The sequence below is a fragment of the Rhinolophus hipposideros genome, assembly GCF_964194185.1.
Source record: "Rhinolophus hipposideros genome assembly, chromosome: 5".
NCBI classification, from domain to species: Eukaryota; Metazoa; Chordata; class Mammalia; order Chiroptera; family Rhinolophidae; genus Rhinolophus; species Rhinolophus hipposideros.
Genome location: NC_138051.1, coordinates 65,993,234 through 66,015,461, shown reverse-complemented (window position 1 = coordinate 66,015,461; position 22,228 = coordinate 65,993,234). Strand labels below are relative to the sequence as shown.

The following is a 22,228-nucleotide window of genomic DNA, read 5'->3' as shown; positions in this document are numbered from 1 at the left end:
CTTTCCTGACTTGGATTGGATAAACTAGCACCATATTTTGTCAGGTCTGTCTCCAAAATTGGCTTGATTCCGGCTACTTATCTTCATCTTCACCATTCTAGCCAAAGCCATCACCATCTCTCGCTGGAACTCCCTACTCCATTATAGTTCACTCTCCACACAATTACCCCATTGATCCTTTTATAAGTAAGATCAGCTGGCTTCCTTGTTTAAAACCACTTAATAGCTTTTAGCCACATTTCTCAGTTTCTCCAATGAACCATGCTGCACACTGCCACAGGACCTTTGCGTATGCTTCTCTTTCCGTGGAGAAGCCATCATACATCTACTTCACTACTTCTTATCATTAAGATCTTTCAGTTCAAACATCACTTCCACACCTTAGAATGTAAGTGCCACAAAGAAAGTAACCTTGTCCATCTTCTTTACTGTTATCTCCCTATAATCTTTCACAGAGCTGGCACATATACTAGACACTCAATAAGTCTTGCACAATAAATGAAAAGATAAAAAAAGAAATGAATGAATAAATAAACTCTAGATTAGGTCTTGTCCCTCTGTTATACTGTCTTGTAACAAACATTCCCTTTCATCCACACTTATAAAATTTTATATTTTAATAGTGAGATTATTTGTTTAGTTTCATCTCACTATCTAGACTCATGAGAGCAGGGACCAGGTCTGGTTTTGCTTCCGGTTTTGCCTTCAGAGCCTAGCACATTCCTAGCACTTGGTGGATTCTCACTACCTTGTTGGTTGTGGTTGTTGCTGCTGAATTTCCTGTCCTTGTCTCACTCGCAGCCATTGGCACAGCTGAGCACTTTTCTTCCTCTAGTTCTGGACTCCAGCTCTCCTTTTTCTCCCCTGTCTGGTCTTCTGTTCTTACTCTCATATGTAGGCTACTTTTCTTCTCTTAGTCCCTTAACAGTTAGTGTTCCAACTGGGGTAGAGTCATACTATGGAACACTAGTCAGCAATAAAAAGGAACAAACTATTGATAGACGCAACGACCTTGGGTGCAGCTGAAGGGCAGTAGCAAGTGGGAGGGTTTTGGGGGTGATAAAGCTATTGGGTAACCTGACTGTGGCAATCTGTATGAGTGTGATAAAATGCTTGGTGAAGTGTTTACAGGATGTCTCTGGACAATTTTTTTCAACCTCTACGTAAGTTTTAAATTATTTCAAGCTAAAAAGGTTTTGGGGGCTTTTTGTTAAGTATTCTTCAGAGCTCTGCCAGAGGCCTGCTCTTATTTACTTCCTTCAGGCTCCCCCTGCATTTTGTCAGCTCCTCCAAAGACTGTAGTCTCTGCACTGATGCTTTCAAGCTCCATCCCTCTTTCCTGGGCTCCAATCTGGGGCATCCAAGTGCATAGCAACCATGGAGATCTATCTGTGCTGGTCATGAGTAAATTCATGCTTATATAGTGATAATATCTGTCATCACTAAATAAGAAAATTCTGATTATGGAAACATTTTAATATTGAAGTTTCTCTAAAAATTAATTACCTTTTATCAAAGTCAGAATGCAAAACCTGGCATCACAATCATCCCATATGATTTGCACAGTGGATTCAACATTTTTCCATAGATTTTGCTGCAGTTGCTTCCTTCTGGCTTCACCGTGAAAATATGTTGCCTCAGTTGCATTTACATTTATACATACATAGATAGATAATGTAATATATACGTAGATATGTAACGCTTCAGTTCAGCAACCCTGCTGCACTTTAAGTGGAGAGCAATCTTGATTTCCCTCTTCCTTTGGTATAGTTTCCCACTGTGCCTAACAATTGATTTAGAGAAAAATTTTAGTGGAGGTCAAACATTGTTTGCATGGTTTCCCAGGGAAAGAGCACATCAGTACTTGTAGATTTCAGCAGCTGAAGCAGAGTGTTTACTAGAGAACAGGAGATTCAAACTGAACGCAGAGAAATCACTGTAAACAAGACTTCAAAAGATGAAGAAATATTGGGCACGAGTGATGCCCTTAGCATCTTCCAGTGTCTCTGAATGAAACGTGCCTCGATCAGGCGGTAAATGCCGATTTACAGGCATTTGCCCTTCTCTGTGTGGCTGGTTTATTTTCCTCGTGCTCAGTGTTGTCATCAGTGAATGTATTCACTGATGTAAAAATCCTTGAAATACAGCTGAAACTACTTGTTGCCTACATACAGTTTTTACTTACATAAGTGGGGGTTTGGAGATGAAAATTATCTTAGGGAGAATTTGTGAGATTCCCCAAAGAGAAAACTTCAAAAAGTTGCTTAGATTTGACTTATTTAGAGTTCACTTGATTTGGAGGCTGAGCTCTCTATTTTTGCATTTTTATTGCAGAGGTCTTTCTTGGGCTTCTCTAATGTCTCCGTAATTTACTTAGCTGCTATTCTTGTGGCAGCACAATGTAGATAAGGAAAGTATGTAAAGACTTCTAGATGAGAGTCTAGCATTTGAACAAATAAAGGAATACTAAAGAAATTGAATCAAATGCATGTTTTCCTACGTAGCTGAACTGAGGTCCTTATCAGCCTAACTGAAATTCCATGCAAGCTTGGGTTGAGTCTAATTCTAAAGAACGAAGGAGAAAATAACATTAATTGATTAAGATGAAACTGCCAGTTATTTCGACTCAGAGATATTAACTAATATGGAATCTTACAAACTAATACATTAAAGGCTGGATTTTTTTTAAAGGAAAAAGGATTAAAATTCTCTCTTTATCAACACTACCTGTATTAGTTTAAACAACAGATTTTTAATTTCTGGATTAGTAAAGTGATAATATCTTTATTTAATTAAGGAAGCTTTTTTGAGACTACAGAGCTAACCTCAAATCTGGCCTATGTCCAATTGATCACAAATCATAAAATATGTGAATCCCAAATACTGGAGTTTTACGTCCATCCCAGAACAAGTTATGGGGTCTGAAGTCTTCCATTACTTCCAGCTGGCAAAGCTGGAAGAACAAGCACATAACCTTTTCCATGGTGGTTTTGTATATATAAGGCAGTGTTTGGATGGGCTTGTCATATTTGCCTGAATATTGGCACAGATGAGGAAAGAGAATGGGGGCATCTGCGGATTGCATTGTCACATTGTCTATTCTCTTGCCTTTAGCCAGGAATCCTCTACCTTACATTTCTGGGGGATAAAAATCCCATATTTTTCTTCAAAAATTTTGAAAAAGGAAAGTTCTGTACTCCTTTTTAGAAACACCACTCTACTGATTAGCAGTCCTTACAGTTTGGAATTCTGTCCTTAAATTGGTTTTATGTTAACCAGAATCTTCATTGCCACATTTTAAGTTAATTTTCTTGCCTGGAGAACACATTCAGTTTGAATATGAGGATAAAATGGTACCTCCATTTCTTAATCCACAAGTGGGATAATTCACATTTGAGGTTCTCTAAAGTTCCATCTCGCTTTAATTGCCCTTTTAGCACTTGCTGCCATACTTCAGAGCGGTGGTTCTTAAACTTTGGGAGATGTGAGAATTTTGTTGAGCAGTCAATTAAAAGTTATGGAATTTCTCCCCAGTAATATATACATACACACAATTTTTGGATATAATTTCTCAACATTTGGGGACCTCCTGAAGGCCCCAGATGTCCTTGGATCATAGATTAAGAGCCTCTGACAGAGCACATACATCTTTTCATGTCTGAGTTCAGATGTGAGGTGTAAAGAATAAAGACATTACTAATGTTTAATGAATGATTGGATTCTTTAATCAAATATACCCTGTTTCCCCAAAAATAAGACCTAGCCAGACAATCAGCTCTAACGCATCTTTTGGAGCAAAAATTAATATAAGACCCAGTATTATAGTATAGTATAGTATAGTATAGTATAGTATAGTATAGTATAGTGTATAGACCCGGCCTTATAGTAAAATAAGCTGGGTCTTATATTAAGAGATATAATATAAGGGTCTCACTTGATGTGATTTTATTACTGAAATGCAAAAAGAAAATAAATCTCATCACAAGACAGCCTCATTATTTACCCCAAAGACAAGCAAACTCTACTGCATTTAGATGGCACCTTTAAAGTCCTTTCTGTTGCCTACACATCAGGTAAGAGTTTATTTTCTCTTCTGGATAACAGACACATTTAATTTTTAAAAAAATGAAATTATCATTATCTGTGAATGGCATGCAGTGTGTCAGGTTCCCTACAACATTGCTTGGCTAACTCCTTCTTCTCTGGGCTTCTGCTTAGATTTCACTTCCCCGGGAAAGTTTGTCTGAGCCCCCAGCCTAGCTAGTTCCCCTGCCATGCCTCAGATAGATCCACTCTATTCTCCAATCATATTGCTTATCTATACCATTGTAATTGCCCATTTTCTGGTCTATATTTCCTTAAAGACTTTAAACTCTGGGAGGGCAGCAACATTCTCATTCACAGTTATTTTCCCAGCACCTAAAATAGTGCCTAGTACTTGCAGGGTACTGTGTAAATGCTTGTTGAGTAAGTGGCTGAACAAATGCATAACACATTGTATATAACACATATCTCTGATTAGGTAGCTCATTCATGTTTTTACATATATATGTATGTGTGTGTGTATATATATATACATATATATATACAGATATATATATATTTTTATGAATAAGTGCAATTAGAATGAGCTCATGTTTCCAATATGGGACAAACCTACAGTGGTGCAGGATTAAGCAAAAGGGAATCTTGTTCTTATCCAAGATGGGAGTGTGGCTACATGTGAGGGGCAGGGGAACCGTTGGCAAGCAGAGGCAGGAAAGGAAGGCAAGGACTGTCCAAAGCAGCAAGTAAAAGGAATGGGATTCAAAATGAACAGCAAATAATGGAGAGTAGACAGGTGAAAGGTGGATTCTGGGAAAATCCCCAGGTGGAATGGCACACAGGGGTGTGTCTTCTGGGAACATGCAACAGCCTACCTGATTCATCTGCATCCCTGGAAGGTGGATCTTCCGGAGGTGTTTACCTCTTGTCAGTCTTCTCGGAATTCCTTTCTTTTTTTTTCTTTTTTTTTTTTTTAACTGAAAGGGGCAAGAATCCTCTTGTTCTGCTTTCACAGTGTGGGTATACACTTATACATCACCTAGTTCAAACGTTCACACTTTTGAGGGCAACTCAACAAGGCTTTTAATCATTACAATGTGATATGTAAACCTTGTAGCACATTTGACCTCAAATTAGTGAGTCTGCATTTTTCAATTTCTCCTTCACAATTCTGTAAAATTATTTTCTCACCACCACACTTAGGGGGTGCATGGTATGAGACCTCTATTGGTTGATGCTCCAAGTAGATGAAGAGAAACACTGTTAACATAAGAGAATGGGTACAGAGTTATAGTTTGGGAAGGTGAAAAAGTTTTGGAGATGGATGGTAGTATTGAACAACAGTATCAATATACTTAATACCACCGAATTATACACTTAATGGTTAAAATGGTAAATTTTGTGTTATACTGCAATATTATAATAAAAACTACACAAGCATAGCAATAAGAGCTTGATATGAGAAAATGGTAGTCATTTTCCAGTTCTATATACAGAGGGTGCCAAAACAGTGTAAACACATTTTTAAAAAATGAAAAAGACTATTAAAATTGTAATACTCAAATATGTACTGATAAAAGATGAATGCAAGTCATATTTGACTTCTGCAATTACAAGAGGTGCTCAAAGTGGTTACCATCAGCATCTGGACACTTCTGATTATGGCGAACTACTGCTTGAGCAATGCTGACCAAAGTGTCCACTTGTATATATGTTTTTGGCACCCCCGGTATAGACAATCAAGAGACAGAATGACAAAAAGAAAACATCCAGGGTCAGATACTCAGTCAGGAGGTAATCCAGCCACTAAGCCCTGGAAATCCTAATTTCTGGTATAATGATCTTTTCAGGCAAAACTCCAAATTTAACCCTATCCCTTCTCTATGTATAAGTGAGATTCTAAAACTTTATGATGTTGTTTTGTAAAGATGATCAATTTCACAACGTGTGCAGTGGATTTTAAAAACTATGTCCTTTGATAAAAGCCCCTAGCACACAAGTCTAATAAATTTGTCATATATCCTATTGAATTTTCTCTTGAAAATACACTCTTTAAAGCAGTATTTAACACTGTGGAATATGAGCAGTTTTTATATTTAAAAAGAAAGACAGTTTCTGTTTCTTGTTCTTTCAGGAATTCTCACATATATCTTTTACTCCAGGGAAAGTTCCAAATGATTTGCCCTATATGTCAGTATAATTCTGAAACTCCTCTCCTTACAAGACACAAAACCATTTCATGGCAATTGTCATGGCAATGCTTAGGGAAGATAATGTTTTAAGCAAGTGAAGGTGAAGAACCATATTGGGGGGCTATTGGATGGCTCAGTTGGTTAGAGCGCAAACTCTTAAAAACAGGGTTGCCGGTTCGATTCCCACATGGGCCAGTGAGCTGCGCCCTCCACAATTAGGTTGAAGACAATGACTTGGGGCTGATGGGCCCTGGAAAAATAATAAAATAAAAAATAATTTTAAATAATTTTAAAAAGTTCCCCAATGAAAAATAATTTAAAAAAGAACCATATTGGGTTTCATAAGCAAAGCCATGATTTTAACTGGTACTTAGGTGAAAACAAAGTATTAGTTGGTATGATGTCATAAGACCTTCATAAAAGTTAAAATTTTCACACTGAAATTTCCCATACAGTGTCTAGTCCCACTTGCTCATTTTATAGATGTAAACTGTAAACACCCAAATCTAGGAAACTTAGGTGACTTTCCAAAGGAGTCACCCAGACCCTTTCCTTCATGTTGCTTTACAAGCCCTTCTTAAGCACTTGTTTTAGAATGGAAACCAAATTCTGAAATGGCTGACATATCTACCTGGAAGCCATTATGGGGAAGTCCCTGTTCTTAAATCTTGACTACCACTCCCATTTTCACCCTTAAAGAGAGGGAGAGGGAGAGGAAGAGGGAGAGGGAGAGAGCGGGCGCTCATATACCATTTTCCTCTGCTATGACAGCTCACGTCTACATTAAAATGATTGCCTGAGGTAGAATTCACACACGCACGCACACACACACACACACACCTCGACACACTTAACTCCATTTGCTTCCAAGTTCTTTTTCAACTTGTTCTTAGAGTTATTATAAAAATTATTCTGTTTCTCTCTCACTCATTCTTTTTTAAAGTTTTCTGTTCCTTGGGAAATACACTACACTCTTGAAACCCCACCATTTGATAAGCCAAGAATTGATGCTAATGGGATAAACTGTATCAAAGAAGGCAGTATTCAGGTTTGATGGGAATGAAACAGAATAAAGATGCAGGGCATCAACCGAGAGTCTTTGGGAAATACATAAAAGCTTCCCCCAGTAATTACCTGCAACTTCTTTCTCTTTCTTAAATGTAACCTACTTTTCCACAACCACAAACTTCCAACATAAATATAAAATTGTTTTCAGTCAGTTTCTCTTGTTTTGCTTAATGCCTGTGCTTCCCCACTGCAGATAAATAGCATCTTAGCAATATTATATACTAAAGGGGATTTTAGTACCAGTCCATGGTCAAACCACTCTTTATAACTTTGTTTCAATGAGGAAAAGCATTTAGAATTGGGAAAAACTCCAGTTTATAAGTCAGATTCTGTCTATGGTATTGGTTGGTGCAAAAGTTATTGCGGTTTTTGCAATTTTTTTTTTTTAACCTTTTAAATTGCAGTTACTTTTGCCCAACCTAACATATGCCTTCAGTTTAAGCAAAATTTCATCAGTAAATACTTTTTGAGAGCCTTCTAGGTGAACGACACTATTCTGGGCACTATGATGTTCTGTAAATAAAATAACAATGATATGCATTATCTTATCCAATCCTTACAACAACCCCACTAGATATATATTACTTTCCTTCTGGCCAATGAGATGCCTGAGGCTTGAAGAGGAAAGACCTTTTGCTTAAGAGCATAACACCGGTGAGAGGCAGAGCTGACATCCTGTCCTCGGTCATCTGACTTCCAAATCTGGGCCCTTTCAACTGTGCTGTGGTGCAGAATTTATGCTCTCGGGAGACCATGCCGGAAGCCAAGCTGGACCTTTGAAAAATTTTGAAAGCTATGTTATCAGCAGCTTCTGGGAAAAGATAAAAATTTGTGCGAAATCTCAGATGGGAACAAGTTTCCTCAGACCGTAGCTTTATTAGAAATGCCTCTTAGTGAATGCTGCTCCAAGTGACTGAGAAATCAAAGAGCATCATTGGAGCAATTGGGACTCCAGTAGAGCAATTGCTCCATTGGAGCAATTGAGGACAGGGGGACTTGAGCTTGTGACTGTGAGTGGTCCATGGGTGAGGCCAGAAAGGAATAGAGAGCGTGGCACAAACTGCCGTTTTCTCAGGGAAGCTACGGCAGACTCTCCTTTTGCCCCTCAAATAAGACTTTGTAAATATCAAGCGTCAGATGTTTCACTTTGTTTGATCTGGCCCCTGATGGAACCAGACACATAATAAATTGTATAATTACTCTATTAAGATTTGCCAAAAAGCCTGGAAAGCTGATTCTGTTCCATGCCCCTGCTGATCAGAACAGCTCAGCTTGTCTATTAATGGTCTCCATCCAGAAGACAGAAATAGGGACACAAAAACAAGCCTGTCCTTGCTGTTCAGATCTTAAATGTGGCGACTCCTTAGAGCAGGGATGTCCAAACTTTTTTCAACTGTTTTTCACCAAGGGCCATATGCGGTAAAATATACAAATACCAGTCCATGCCACTCACTCGAGGTGAAGTACGTATTGTCTCCCTTGGTTTATTTAAGTAAACTAAATATATTTTTGGAATTTGCTGCGGGCCAATTAACAATGGATTGTGGGCCACAGTTGGCCACAGTTTGGACACCCCTGCCTTAGAGACAACTGCATCCGGTGTTCGTGAGAGATCTAAAAGTAATTGCCACCGCGGTTTCCATTCCGTGCTCACATTTCAAAGATGCAAATATGAGGAAATTCTTGACAACACCTAGAGTTTAGTGATTTTCCTGCTAATCAACCAATCTCACAAGTATTTATTCAGTAGTTAGTGTGTACCCAACATCCTCTCATAGAGGCGTAAGAGATTCAAAACAAGTAGAAATGGGTTTTTGTTCTTAATTAAGGCATTTCTAATGGTGTCAATTTATTCATTTAGTCATTAAATATTTCTTGAATGTGTGCGAGGATGATAAGACATATACACATTAAATTTATTGAACATAATTAGGTGCTACACTTAGTTTCTCCTCAAAGGCAAGGCAACTCAGCAAATGCTCACAAAAAGCTGCTAAGTGCCAGGGCTGGGGACTCAGAAATGGCCAAGACAGAGCCCATACTATTAAGAAGCTGACAGCCAGGGATAAAAATATATAAACCAGAAATTACAATGCAATATGGTGTTATTAGGTAAACGCACATGCACAGAGTGGGGCCAATGGTCAAGGAATGCCCTTAAACGTGGGCAACACTTAAACTGAGACTTTGAACTTAAATATGAGTTCACAGATTGTAGGCCCAAGTGTTGGATGGGGAGAAGTAATCAATGGCATGGCTGGAGAAATAAGCCAGTGACTTGTGACTTGCTTGTAACAGCCTCAGAAGTCACAGCTCCCTCCTCTCTGACTGCCCCATGAATTCCAATGACTTCAGCTGCCCCAAACTTTGATCTCTGCCTCCTCTACTTGGTGGTACCTCAAGGCTCTGCTCAGATTCAGCTTTCTGCACCCCGGGCAGGAAATTTCCTCAAGCAAAAGCTGGAGATCATGGAGCTTTCCTGGTGACCTTTCTTAGGGATTGCCATCTTGCACCACCTACTGGCCAAACAGTTGCCTCATACGGTTTGTCCAGTTTTGTTTGCAATGAGAGGGAAAACTCATCCTGTACACGTTGATCGAAGCTGGAATTGTCCCATATGTCTGGAATAACCCTTCACCAGATGCTGATGCTGTCTACCTTCCAATTTCTCATACCTCTGCCTCCATCGCTAGTCTTTCCACTTCCTTCCCTTACTCGCTACGGAAACTGCTTTCGCAAGTCACCTGTGACATCCGTACAGCCTTAGTCAGTGGGTATTTCTTTCACCTGCAATCTCCCCGAGCTCTTGGTAGTGTTTGGTGTCTCCCTTTTGAAACTCTCTTGTCTTACATTCTCACCTCTATGACTGCTTCTGCCTGTGACTCCTCTGTTCTGTTTTGTTTGCTGACCTCAGTCTCTGCACTGCTTGGTAACAGGCGTTCCCCAGGACTGTTCCCCAGGGTGCTCATCATGGACCCTCTGGGCATCTACGTTATGGTCACAGCTTTAGGTAGTTAATCTCCTGTCCCGTTTTCCGCTGTCTCATTGATGCGAATGATTCCAGGTTTGTGTGAGCAATTCTGTCTTCATCCACAAACTCTTGTCAGATGTGTCCAGTTGCCCAGTAGATATTTGCATCCAGATATCCCACCTCAAAATTGATCTAGCTTCTGTCTCCTTGTTAACCTTATCTTATGCTCTTCTCTCCTTTGTCTATGGTACTCCACCTACACTGACCTGTATTTTGTTCCTGAAGCTCACCAAACTCTTTTCCACCTCAGGGCTTTTGCACGTGCTGTACCTGCTTCCTGAATCACTCTTCCCTCTGTTTTTGTATTTGTATCTTCTCCTCAACCTAAGGTCTCCATTTACCTTTAATCTCCCCAGAGGGATTTCCCTTGACTACAACAATCTACCTGGACACCACTCTGTTATTCTCTATCACCATTCCCTCTTGCTTTCTTCGCACTCCTTGTACTTTGTAATTATTTGTTGATGTATTTGCTTACTCGTGCTGTATTCATATGTCTATATGTTTGTTCCCTTATACTAAGCTTCACAAGGATGAGACCCTGTTTGTTATCAATTAAGCTCTGCTTGGCAGCTAGCATAGTGCCTGGCACATAGGAAGCACTCGGTAAATATTTGTTGGATGCATGAGTGAGCACTGAACCACGCTCACTATCCTTTTAGTCTCTACAGAAAGCTTCTCCACCCAGGTTTCTTGTGCTAGGCATTGATGGTGGAGACAAAAACATATAAAGCACAGTCTTCTGTACTCCTGCAACCTTTTGTTTGCATATTAATAAAAAATAATGAAGTTTCTGAGAAAAGTGAACCCTGACTGAAATAAACCAAGGAATTAGGATCTGTGGATGTCGCTTGAAAAAGGGAGCTGAGTACAGAGTTTTTAAGGCTGAAAACCACAATTGGTCTTTAGCCCAAGTTGCACATCATTACAACTTAGCGTCACTATTGTTGAGTTCAGATGACCCCACACACCACAGGCTGTTTTCCTGCTGGTTTGGGCTAGTTTCCCAAGAAGTAATTGTCCCGGAAGTATTGTTCCTACTTCTGGGGTCTCACAATTTCTTATACATTCCAGGCTCAGGTTCCTGTAGGTTCTCATTTTCATTTGAGAATTTGTCAGTATATTAGTGCTTTCCACATTGGGTTATAACGTACCTGTTTTCCAGCCTCTTTGCCCCAATATACTGTGAACCAACGCAGACAGACTTGGTCTTTGCCCTCTTTGTAGCCCATATAGCCTAGTTCAATGTCTGGCACACAGGAGACCCCTCAGCAATTGTTTATGAATGAACCAATAAGGTTTGCTAAATCTCCTCTAGCCAAAACAGTGGCCAGGAAAATTAGCCTCTGGGCTGTAGGTGTGTGGGTCAAGGATACCCAGAGTTTTCTCTTTGATATCAGATAACCTATTTGCACATGGCAGCTCCTCTCTGTGCAGTCCTGGGGACTGAGCATGTGGCAGTCAGTTATGCAAGAGAGAGCCAATGAAGGCATAATGTGGGGAACTGGAGGGGTAAAGAGGGCAAGAGGAGATGGAGCAAGGAATGTTTAGAAGGCATTGCCAGCAGGACCTTTTACCTTATCCCATGCCCTGTGTAGTATATTTAAGTCATCTTCCAGACAGCGTGAACATCAGAAGTACCTTCCACTCCATTAGATAAATTTAGGATTGCAAGAGTGAGCATGCCTAACAAACTGCAGGAGCTGCCTCTACAAGAGAATTTTAAAATATATTATGCTCTGTAGTCAGTAACGGTGCATTAAGCATTCTATCACTTGCAGAGCTGCTGTAATTTGCCTCACTTCAATAAGTACGGTCCTCTCGGGAGATAATTTATTCCATTTGCTTACCAAAGGAATAGAAATTTAATATATATTCCTCATCTTTGGCCAAGAAATGACCTTTATAGTGAGGATTTGGATTGGACATTTGCAACAACCATGGATGCAGCAGAGAGGTGATTAACTTGCCAAATCAGATCTCCTGAATTCAGGGTAGGAAGATTTCAGGGAGCTTAAAGAAAGTTTTATATCTTCTCCTATTAAATTACAAAGCCATGCAAGATTTTTATGAACCTTTTGCATGGTGAGAAAAGGATTATCTTTCTTCCAACAAAGCTATCCTGAATTACCTGACTCTGCCTTCTTTTCTTGTATCTACCCATCCATGCTGTAGATCTTCATTTCCTTTAAGCCCAGGATTTGTTAGTATATTAGAGCTTTCTATGTTGCGTTATAATTCATCTGTTTTCTAGCTTCTTTTCCCCAATGTATTGTGAACCAAAGCAAAGAGATTTGGTCTCCTTCCATCCACCCGTCTTCATGTATGTCCATCCTCCCCCTCCCACACAACAGATTTGGTATGGTTCATCTACTCCTTAAAATAACATGATTTTGGTGTTTTCAAAATCTCAATATAGAATACATTTCCTTTCTCTTTGCATTTGTGTGCTGTTTATACTTCCAGCATGTGCTTTCTCACCTCCCACATCTTTCTCAATAAATGCCAATCCTTTTGCCCCTACTGCTCTACAAACAGTAATCCATGGTCAACAACGACTGTGGTACCACAAAAGCACACTTTGTGCCCTGGTCTTCTTTTACTCTCCTTTTTTGGCTCCCATATTGTTACATCCTTGTAGCCACACGGCAGCTTAACTGTCTGTCTCCTTGTACTTGCCCACAAAGAAAGGAGAGTCTGCGAGACAGGTCCTTTCCGGGACTTTGCTTAACCTTTGTGTTTGTACCTTATGCCTCCCTGTGTGGTCTCAGAAAGGTGGCTGGATAGTCAAAGACGGGCACGACTTTCCACATGGAAAGCAACCTAAGAGAGGTGCAGTCCAGTGGGGACCAACAGGAGAACCCAAGGGGTTCATAGAGGTGGGCACAGCCCCCCACCTTCCCTAGGCTAAGAACAGCCTCTGCTTCTGTGGCTGCATTCCTTCCCAAAACCAGCAAGGGAAGAGATGCAATGATGTGCTCTCCATCTATTCATATGCATATAGGTTTTGTCCCTTGGGGAAGTACAAACATCCTGAGACTTATGGTACAGCTGCCTGCAGGCAAGGGTGATTGGCTTGAATCAGTTTTCTATTATAGGGTATGGAATTCACAGATCTTGAGATTGAGAAGCTTTATCTCCTTAACTTCCCCACCTAACTAATAAAAGCTATTGCATTGGCTGATTAGGCACCAAATGCAGCATTCTTTCTCTGGATGGCCTCTTTCCCTCCTGTAGGAGTTTCCTAGGACTGCTATAACGAAGTACCACAAACTCTGTGGCTTAAATAACAAACATTTATTGTCTCACAGTTCTGGAGGCTAGAAGTCCAAGATCAAGGTGTTAGCAGGGTTGCTTCCTTCTGAGGCCTGTGAGAGGGAATCTATTCCATGCCTCTTGCCAAGCTCCTGGTGATTTGTTGACAATCTTTGGCATTCTTTAGTTTGTAGAATCTGCCTTCATCTTAACATGGTGTTTTCTGTGTGTGTGTGTGTGTATACGCATGCACGCGCATGTCCAAATTTCCCCTTTTTATAAAGACACTGGTCATATGGGATTAGGGCCCACCCTAATGATCTCTTTTTAATTTGATTACCTCCGTGAAGACCCTATCTCCAAATGAGGTCACGTTCGGACATACTGCAGGTTGGGACTTCCACATGTGAATTTGGAGGGGACACAGTTCAACCCCTAACCTCTCCTGTGGCTTCAATGACTTGTCCATATTATGATGACTTTCAGATCTGTGTCTTGAACCCAAATCTATCTTCTGAACTCTAGACCGTGTGCCCAACTGCCTGCTGTCTATCTTCCCTTGGATAACTTTTATGCACCTTAAACTCAACATGTCTAATACTATATTCATCACCCTCCCCTCAAACTAGGTCCTTCTTCTAGCTCAGTGAATGGTGTCTTATCCATTCTGGTGTCCTGGACAGAAACTGACTCCTTCACCTTCACCATTTCTCTACATCCAATCATTCATGAAGTTATGTCAATTCTGTTTCTGCAATAGCTCTCAAATCTTCCTCCCTTTGACCTCACTGCTACAACTTCTTCAAAGCCACTATTATCTCTTCCCCAGACCACTGCCAGTGGTCTCTTAACAAGCAGTTCTATCTTTGATGTACTCCCTCTTAATCCGTTCTCCACATTGTAGAGCAATCTTCTAAAAACCCAAATCTGATCATTCCATTTCCCTGCTTAAAGCTAGTCAGGGGCAGTAGTTAACTTTGGAAGTAGATACTGGGCCCAGATAGTTGGTGATAGGCCTGGAGCTGGACACTGAAGGGAAAGTAGGATCTAGGTAAGTAAGGAAGAGGCTTATATGAGTGTGGAGCTGGGACTTACCATTGTGGGTTTCAGTTCACGGACTGTGTCACTCACATACCTGGTTGGTGAGGACACCCATAAAAATTGTGAAAATGACCTGATGCTGGTTGTTCAACTTTCTTCATAACCCCTAAGGCAGAAACCTGCAAATAGTTTTATTTAGATTGTAGCTTAAGTTAGTAATCACCTGCCTCTACCAGTTCCTGACTTGAACTCCCCTCCCAGAGTGACAAATGTATACGCTAACGGCATTAGCTGTACCCTGGCATACTCAACTGCCCATTTCTTTCTTTCTGCTCATAAACAAGGCATACATATTCTGTGAACTGATCCATAGGCTTATGGTTTAAAAGCCGGTTCCCAAATGAGAAGATATTTCTGGACTATTGGCAGGGGCAAGGGGCTGAGCAATCAGTTGACTCCTTGATTAAAGACTGACTTATCCACCCATTCGGCATGTAGCTCTCTTTATAGAAATGACTGTGTAATTGGCTTTTCCCCTGTCTGGACTGTAAGAAAATGAGGACAATCACCACGCCTTTTTGTCTTCTTTGTACTTAGCTGAGGGCTAGACACTTAGTAGGCATCAATACCATGCTAATTAATGAATTAATGAATTAGTCTAATAGCCACAGGTCTTTTGGTTGATCCTGAATTGTTTAATGAATTATGAATCTGCCTTATTAATTCTTTGTCAAATCCTCAATCAAGAAACTCACAAGGACCATTTGGAAGGGAATGTTTTTCAGGAGAGCCTACCAGAGAGGAATTTGTAAGTAAAGGGTTTCTGCCATCAGTAGGGAATATTTCCCAAGATTTTCGGGGCAATAGTGACATTGCAAGAGGATGGCAGTGATACTGCAAAGTATAGAGCAACCTTAGTACTCGTCATATCCACCTATACCGTATGTGGGTAAATGTCTTGGTTCATATTTCAAGGAAATCAGACTTTGGGGGCAGCCTCAACTAGAAGAAAGGCAATATGAAGACTTACTAAAAAGCAAACAGGATGATTCCAGGAAGTAAGCTCAGCAGATGAAAAACCAGTATTAGAAAACAAATTAAAATCAGTTACTTTAACAAGAAGTTATTTCCAAGCATACACACACCTACTGCATCTAAAATATGACTTTAAATACCATTACGTTATTTGCATGTGTTTTAGGAATAGTGTATATGGTATTATAAAAAGCAAAATAGTTGTGTAGTCTTAAGGCCAGCATCTTACCACCTAAGAGAAGGGGGGGCGGTGCTAAGGTACGGCTTGCAGAACTATATTTATTGCTCTAGGAGTAGCTGAACTATAGATTTATATCAGACAAGGACAGCACTTTTAGTTTTATTTTCTTCGTACAGCACAGCATTTTCTTACCATTTTACTTCAACTTATTGAGCTGATCTCCATGGGAAATGTCCTAAAGGGGATCCTAAATTCCTTTGGGTTTTCGTGAGTTAAAGTGAATATCTCAGCACCATCAGGACAGGGGTATTTACTGTATGGCCAATGAATCTCTACTTGTTGTAGGCATCAGAGTGACATAGGGAAAAGTGCCGTGTTGCAGCTTATTCTCCCTCCCCACCTTCACACTGGCAATCAGCCAGCGATCTTCCAGAGGAAAGCTTGCCCCCAGGTGTTCAGCAAAGATAGCTTGGCTAGCTATGCCCCTTTAAGAATGTATGTCATTACGTTCTTATAGGGAAGTTGGCAAGAATTCCAGAAAATCTTCATGCTCTCAATGGGCCCCTCTCTGAGAACAGATACTGCCCCACATAGGTGGCTGCAATCCAAAAAGAAGCGGTGAAGTTGCCAGATGAGAGGGGTTTGGGACGAATGGGTGAAAAACATGAAAGAATTAAGAAGTATAAATTGCCAGTTGTATAAATGTCACAGGGATGTAAAGCACGACATAAGAAATAAAGTGCATAATATTGTAATAACTATGTATGGGGTCAAATCGGTACTAGACTTCGGGGGAATCACTTTGTAAGTTACATAAATGTCTAATCACTATGTTGTACACCTGAAACTAATATAATATTGTATGTTAAGTGTAACTGAAAGCGTTTTAAAAATTGGAAAAAAAGAAGAAGTGATGAGTGAAGACATCAGAAGGAAAGGGGAAGGGCCAGGTGAGCAGGGGCTGAGGGGCTGGGTGCCTGTGAAGGCCCTGGAGACTCGGTAGGAGACAAGGCTCTTGACCCGAAGCCTCAGAGGTCGGCTGTGGCTGGTTAACAAAAGGGAGACTTACTGGGTAGATTTGGGAGGAGAGACTCACAGAACCTCGGGAAATGTTCAGGAACTGAGAGGCCATTGCTGCTGAGCCGCTGGGGCAATCTGCCAGGATGCTGTTATCGCCCTCACCTACTACCTGACACCCTGCTGACAACAATCCTAGCTTCCTTGAGACTCAAAGTTCTGGACAGAAGGGTCTTATCTGCTGAAACTGAGTTATGTCCGCACCCCTCCTGCCCGTGCCCACACCCCTGCCATCTGTGCCCACACCCCTACTGCCAGGGGCATGGAGAATTATTTGGGTTTCTTTAGCTTTCTTTGTGGAATATGGGGCACTGTTTCATACCAAGGCGCGTGTAAAAGGGGTGTCCTCCTAAACAAGAAGGGAATTGGGTGCTGGGCAGTTAAAAATAGGACAGAGGGCCAAGGTATCCACATTAAAAACATTCAGAGTTGTTAACTGGGCTCAGAGATTTTTTTTTTAATTGTTATGTATTCTTATGCAACAACAACACACTTTCTATTATCTGGGAAATTCTTTAAAATCAGGACTGTCATTAAAAAAAATGGTAAAGGCAACTTTGAGGTATTTCTGCTGATTCATATATGGGACCAGCCAAATAGATTCAAAATTATTCCTTAGGTACTTTGGGAATACTTAAAAATCAATTTCAGATTTCTATGAATGTTCAGCAAAAATCACCCATAATCTAATTCTACAGATGACAGAAAGTGTAGCAAGATTGAGGAGTCAGAAACTGGGTATGGGCAAGATAAGAGGAAGCTGGAATTAGGAAAACAACTTTAGATATAATAAAACATTGGTGTAATTAGGGCCACAGTGGAGGGTCAGCCCTGGCAGCACTAAAGAAATAAAGCTTGGTACTGGAGGGAGATTTAGGGCCAGAAATGATCTAAACAAGCAAATATTAAGGATGATAATTTATTGGGAGAAAGGAGCCCGAATACATGAATATTGACCTCAACCCCTTCTTTAAAATACAAATCCAGAGCATGTGTTTGACAAGTGTAAGGGCTGCCTAAGCAGGGAGGTCTTTATAAGAGAGAGGGGATGATCACCTGGTGTGACTAATGAGAGACTTCCAACCCATCACTGCTACTACCGTTTATTCTCAATACCTATTGAGGTCTGAACACTGCTCACTAACTGAATTTGCAATGCCTAGGCACTCACTGTGGCATAGAAAATAGATATGATTTATTTATGATCCAGGTGACATTCTGAATATTTATTTTTGTCAGCACTGGCTTTATATTAATTGAGTGGTACCAGGCCATAGAGTGTTGGACAGTTTCTTCATTTACAGCACTAAAGACGACTATTTCACGGCCCCAGCCCTAAACGTGCCTCTGGGCCTGGCTCTGAAGTTTCAAGTTTGCCTTTTTAGGACAATGATTTAAATATTTCTAGTAGTTCAACTCCTCTTGGGTCTTTCCACAAATCAACCAGTGGGAGGCAGCTGGCAGCAGGCAGTGGGTGTGGGGCTATTTTTTATAAGGAGGTCCAGGAGCCAGGGCATAACACTTCAGTGAAAATGAGGAAGCAAGAGAAATTACTCATTTAGCTTACAAATCCAACAGTTGCTAGCTACACGTGATTAACCAACTTTTTAGTTCCTATGGCCAATATTTCATCTCAACCCCATCTCAACTTGCTATCCAACGTATTTTTGGACTTCTTTCTTTCCTCCTATAATTGCCAAATGATTGCCAAATGAAACCTGATATTCACCTAAGAAGACATGAGAAGGCACACCTCATGTAAAAATAAATTATAAAAAATACTCGAAAGATAATTGAAAATGACTTGGAGTATCTGAATGGCAGTCCCTCTTGAAGAACATGAATAAATGAGGGTTCACTGAATTTTAGACAGCCTTTTTTCATTGAATTTGAAATATTCAATTAGAAACATAGGTACAGTAAATATTTTGGATATGGAAAACAACAACCTATATATTTTTGATACTTTGATAATAACAATATTAACATAGCATTAATTTAAGCATAGTAATCAGTATGTAATGCTTCTGTTGACTTTTTGAGTAGCTGTATATTTTTTGTTTTTTTTCTAAATGCAAGATTAAATAATAAATTTTAATGAAGTCAACTTGAGACACCAACTGATATATATACAGCTCCCTCCATTTTTATATACCTCTACTTAGTTTTTCCCAAGATTGAGAGAAAAAGGAAGAAAAGACGACAAGATACACTTTTGTCTTGTAGATGGAGAGGCCTGAGCTGTGCAACTAACACTTGCATCTACATTACACTGCTGTCCTGCTAGGTTCTGTGGGAGATGATGGTTCAGGAACACCAGCTTTCTTTTTTTGGGGGGGAGGGCATCACTGCTTCTCGCTCGAGGTTCTGATTTGATTGCTTCATGTGATTACTCACATAGTACATAACATGATGTCTTCAAAGCCAAATTAAAGCCAAGATATCATTTTATCAAGATTTCACTTTTCATTTGACATCTCAGAAGTACCACAACAAGACATGGCCTCCATGACACAGAGCAAATGATAGCCTCTGTTCTCCACCAGGTATCAGTGAGACTAAAGAAATTCACAGCTTACAAGGAGCTGTGCCTTACACAAATGCCCCCAGAGAGCGGTCAAAACAGTAGATTTGTCTTGGAACTGATGGCTGTCAGCGTCCAAGTCAGTTCTGATCCTCTACATTTAATCATCCCAGTTGCTACTCATCAAAGTCAACAAGTATTTCTTGAGGTCACACTGTATATAGAGCATTTTACCTGGTTCTTAGAGATCATTTAAAAAGTATAAGCTATATAGATAACAGGAATAATTATGGATATACTCATATGCATAGGTTGACATAGATACACATATTTCCTAGCTCTGACAACTCAGAAGACACACATTCAGGGGTGCTCTAGTAACAATAAACACACAGCCAGTTCTTGGTTTCTAAATATCATTCTCCAATTAAAGGAAATAGTGATCCTTGGAGAGATGACTGATTGTAGGAGTGAGGCAGGAAGAATGAAAAATGAGGCCAGAGCATTGAACCAGAGTGCCAGAAAGTAAGGAGGAGTTCAGAAAACACAAAAGAATGGGAACATATCAAAGGAACTCAGACGACAATCACCTAATGGCGAAAGCTGAAATAATTTGAGCAAAAGGTTTAATCATAACCCAAAGTATAAAATAAATATACATGAGTTCTATTGATATAAATAAATGGTTAAATAAATAAAGGGAGAAAAGGGACAAGTCTTTTCAGGAGAATTCCAAATAATACATGGTAAACACTCTCCCTCCAGAAGGTAAAGCTTAACACTTCCCCATTCCCCACCCCAGAGTATGGGCTGGACTTAATGACTTGCTTCCAAAGACCAAAGTATGGAAAGGGGAGAAAGACTGGAAAAACCGGGCAAACACTATTTTGGCGGGGCGATCAAAGTTATCATTATGAGTAATAAGTCGTATTGGTAGAGTGTAATAACTGATATCATGTAATAAGGACACTTCTCTATGGTATTCTTACCCCAAATGCATAATCTCAATATAACAAGGAGAAAACCCCAACTGTGGAAGATTCTACAAAACACTTCAGCAGTACTTCTCAAAACTGTCAAGGTCATGAATAACAAGGAAAGATTGAAACACTGTCATAGGCGGCTAAGGAGACTTGATGCCTGAATGTAATGTATCCTGGATGGGGTCCTGGAATTGAAAAGGGTCATTAGTGACAACAAAAAGGCCATTAGTGACAACACTAGTGAAATCCAAATGAAGTTTGAAGTGTGGTTAATAGTAATTGCCAATGTTCATCTCTTAATTTTGACAAATGTACCAGGGGTATATAAAATGTTAACGTTAGAGGAAACTGGATGAAGACAATGTGGGAACTCTCTGAACTATCATTTTAACTTTTCTGTAAATATAAAATTATTCCAAATTTAGACGTTTATTTAAAGAGAGACCGAGAGAGAACAGTCGCTGACATCGGCAGCTTACAAAAATAGAGTCAAAGCTTTCACACATGAGAAAATTAAGTATTGGGGCAGCTAGTGCATGACTGCTGTCCAAATGAGCTCAGACAGTACATGTTCAAAGAAAGTACAGATGCATACAAGTATGTCTAACAGCAAAGACTGCATGAACCAATCAGGACTTGATCTTAGTGTTCAAGGATTTGTGTTGATTCAGTGTCCCAGGTGGAGGAATGGAACACCAAAGGTCTAAAAGCTGTCAGCACTGAAAGTAAGGCATCAGAACACAGCCAGAAACAGCTTCACTGGAATGGAGTATTTAGGTTCGGACAGGACTGGCAATGTATCTCAAGTCCCAGTGCAAAATGAAAATGTAGGGCCTCTTGGTCAAAAAGCAGAAAAATGACTTTTCCCTTCTTATCCTATTATCTATCTGTCTGTCTGTATATCTATCTATCTATCTATCTATCTATCTATCTATCTATCTATCTATCTATCTATCTCTCCCCATGTCATCGTGTTTTGTTATTTGCTATTTAATGTCTACTCCCTTAGACATGGGGATACTTACTTGCTGGGTCAGGACAGGCCCCCACGGACGCTGGCGGTCCCACCCTGATAACCCAATGCTTCCCACGCCCGTGCCCAGAATCTGGTGAGATTGGTAGGCAGGGACAAAAGTGAAAACCCACCCCAGGATGTAGAGAGACAGCAGGAGACAAGGCCATGCATGAGCTGAGGCTCCAAGCTCCTGTGTGTGCCCCATTATCCCATCAAAAGCCACTTAATAAAGAACAGTTTAGGAGATAAAAATATTAAGAATTTCCAGATGGCAACTACAGAAAACCCACCCCCGGATGTGTGTGTGTGTGGAGGGGATTGGGATTCCTTCTGAGCACAGTGACCTGTGTGAGAGCACTGGTTGTAGGCCCACGAAGCTGAGACCGGGTTGAGGGTTCATGGAAGATGAAGCAGGAGAGGAAGGAGGTGACTGAGGAGACAGAATGAAGTTGGATTTCAGGATCAATCTGGCGGAAAGTGCAGAGTGGATTTGACAGGTGACACTGCTGGCGGTCTTACCAGTTAGGTATTCCACAGTCAGCCTTGGGAAGGAAAGGGAGGAAGCAAGCATAACATGACGCTTTGCTTTCCTTGAGGCAAACTCTTAGTGTTAGCCCTTCTAACTTAGGACATATGTTATCAATGCAAACACCGTATTCTAATGTTCATTTCTAGTTATTGGATTTATCTAAAAAAGACCCATTATCTTAGAGACACAGATCTTGCCAACATAGCATTTTCTTTTCAGGAGCCCCTTTTATAACATTAGAAATGTGCTCAAT

General features: G+C 40.3%; 1 protein-coding gene across 1 annotated transcript in view; it reads left to right on the top strand.

The window, feature by feature from the left end:
• SLC35F4 (solute carrier family 35 member F4) overlaps nucleotides 1-22,228 on the top strand; it is a 183,381-nt gene that overhangs the window by 136,378 nt on the left and 24,775 nt on the right. The gene's annotated exons all lie outside the window — the stretch shown is intronic.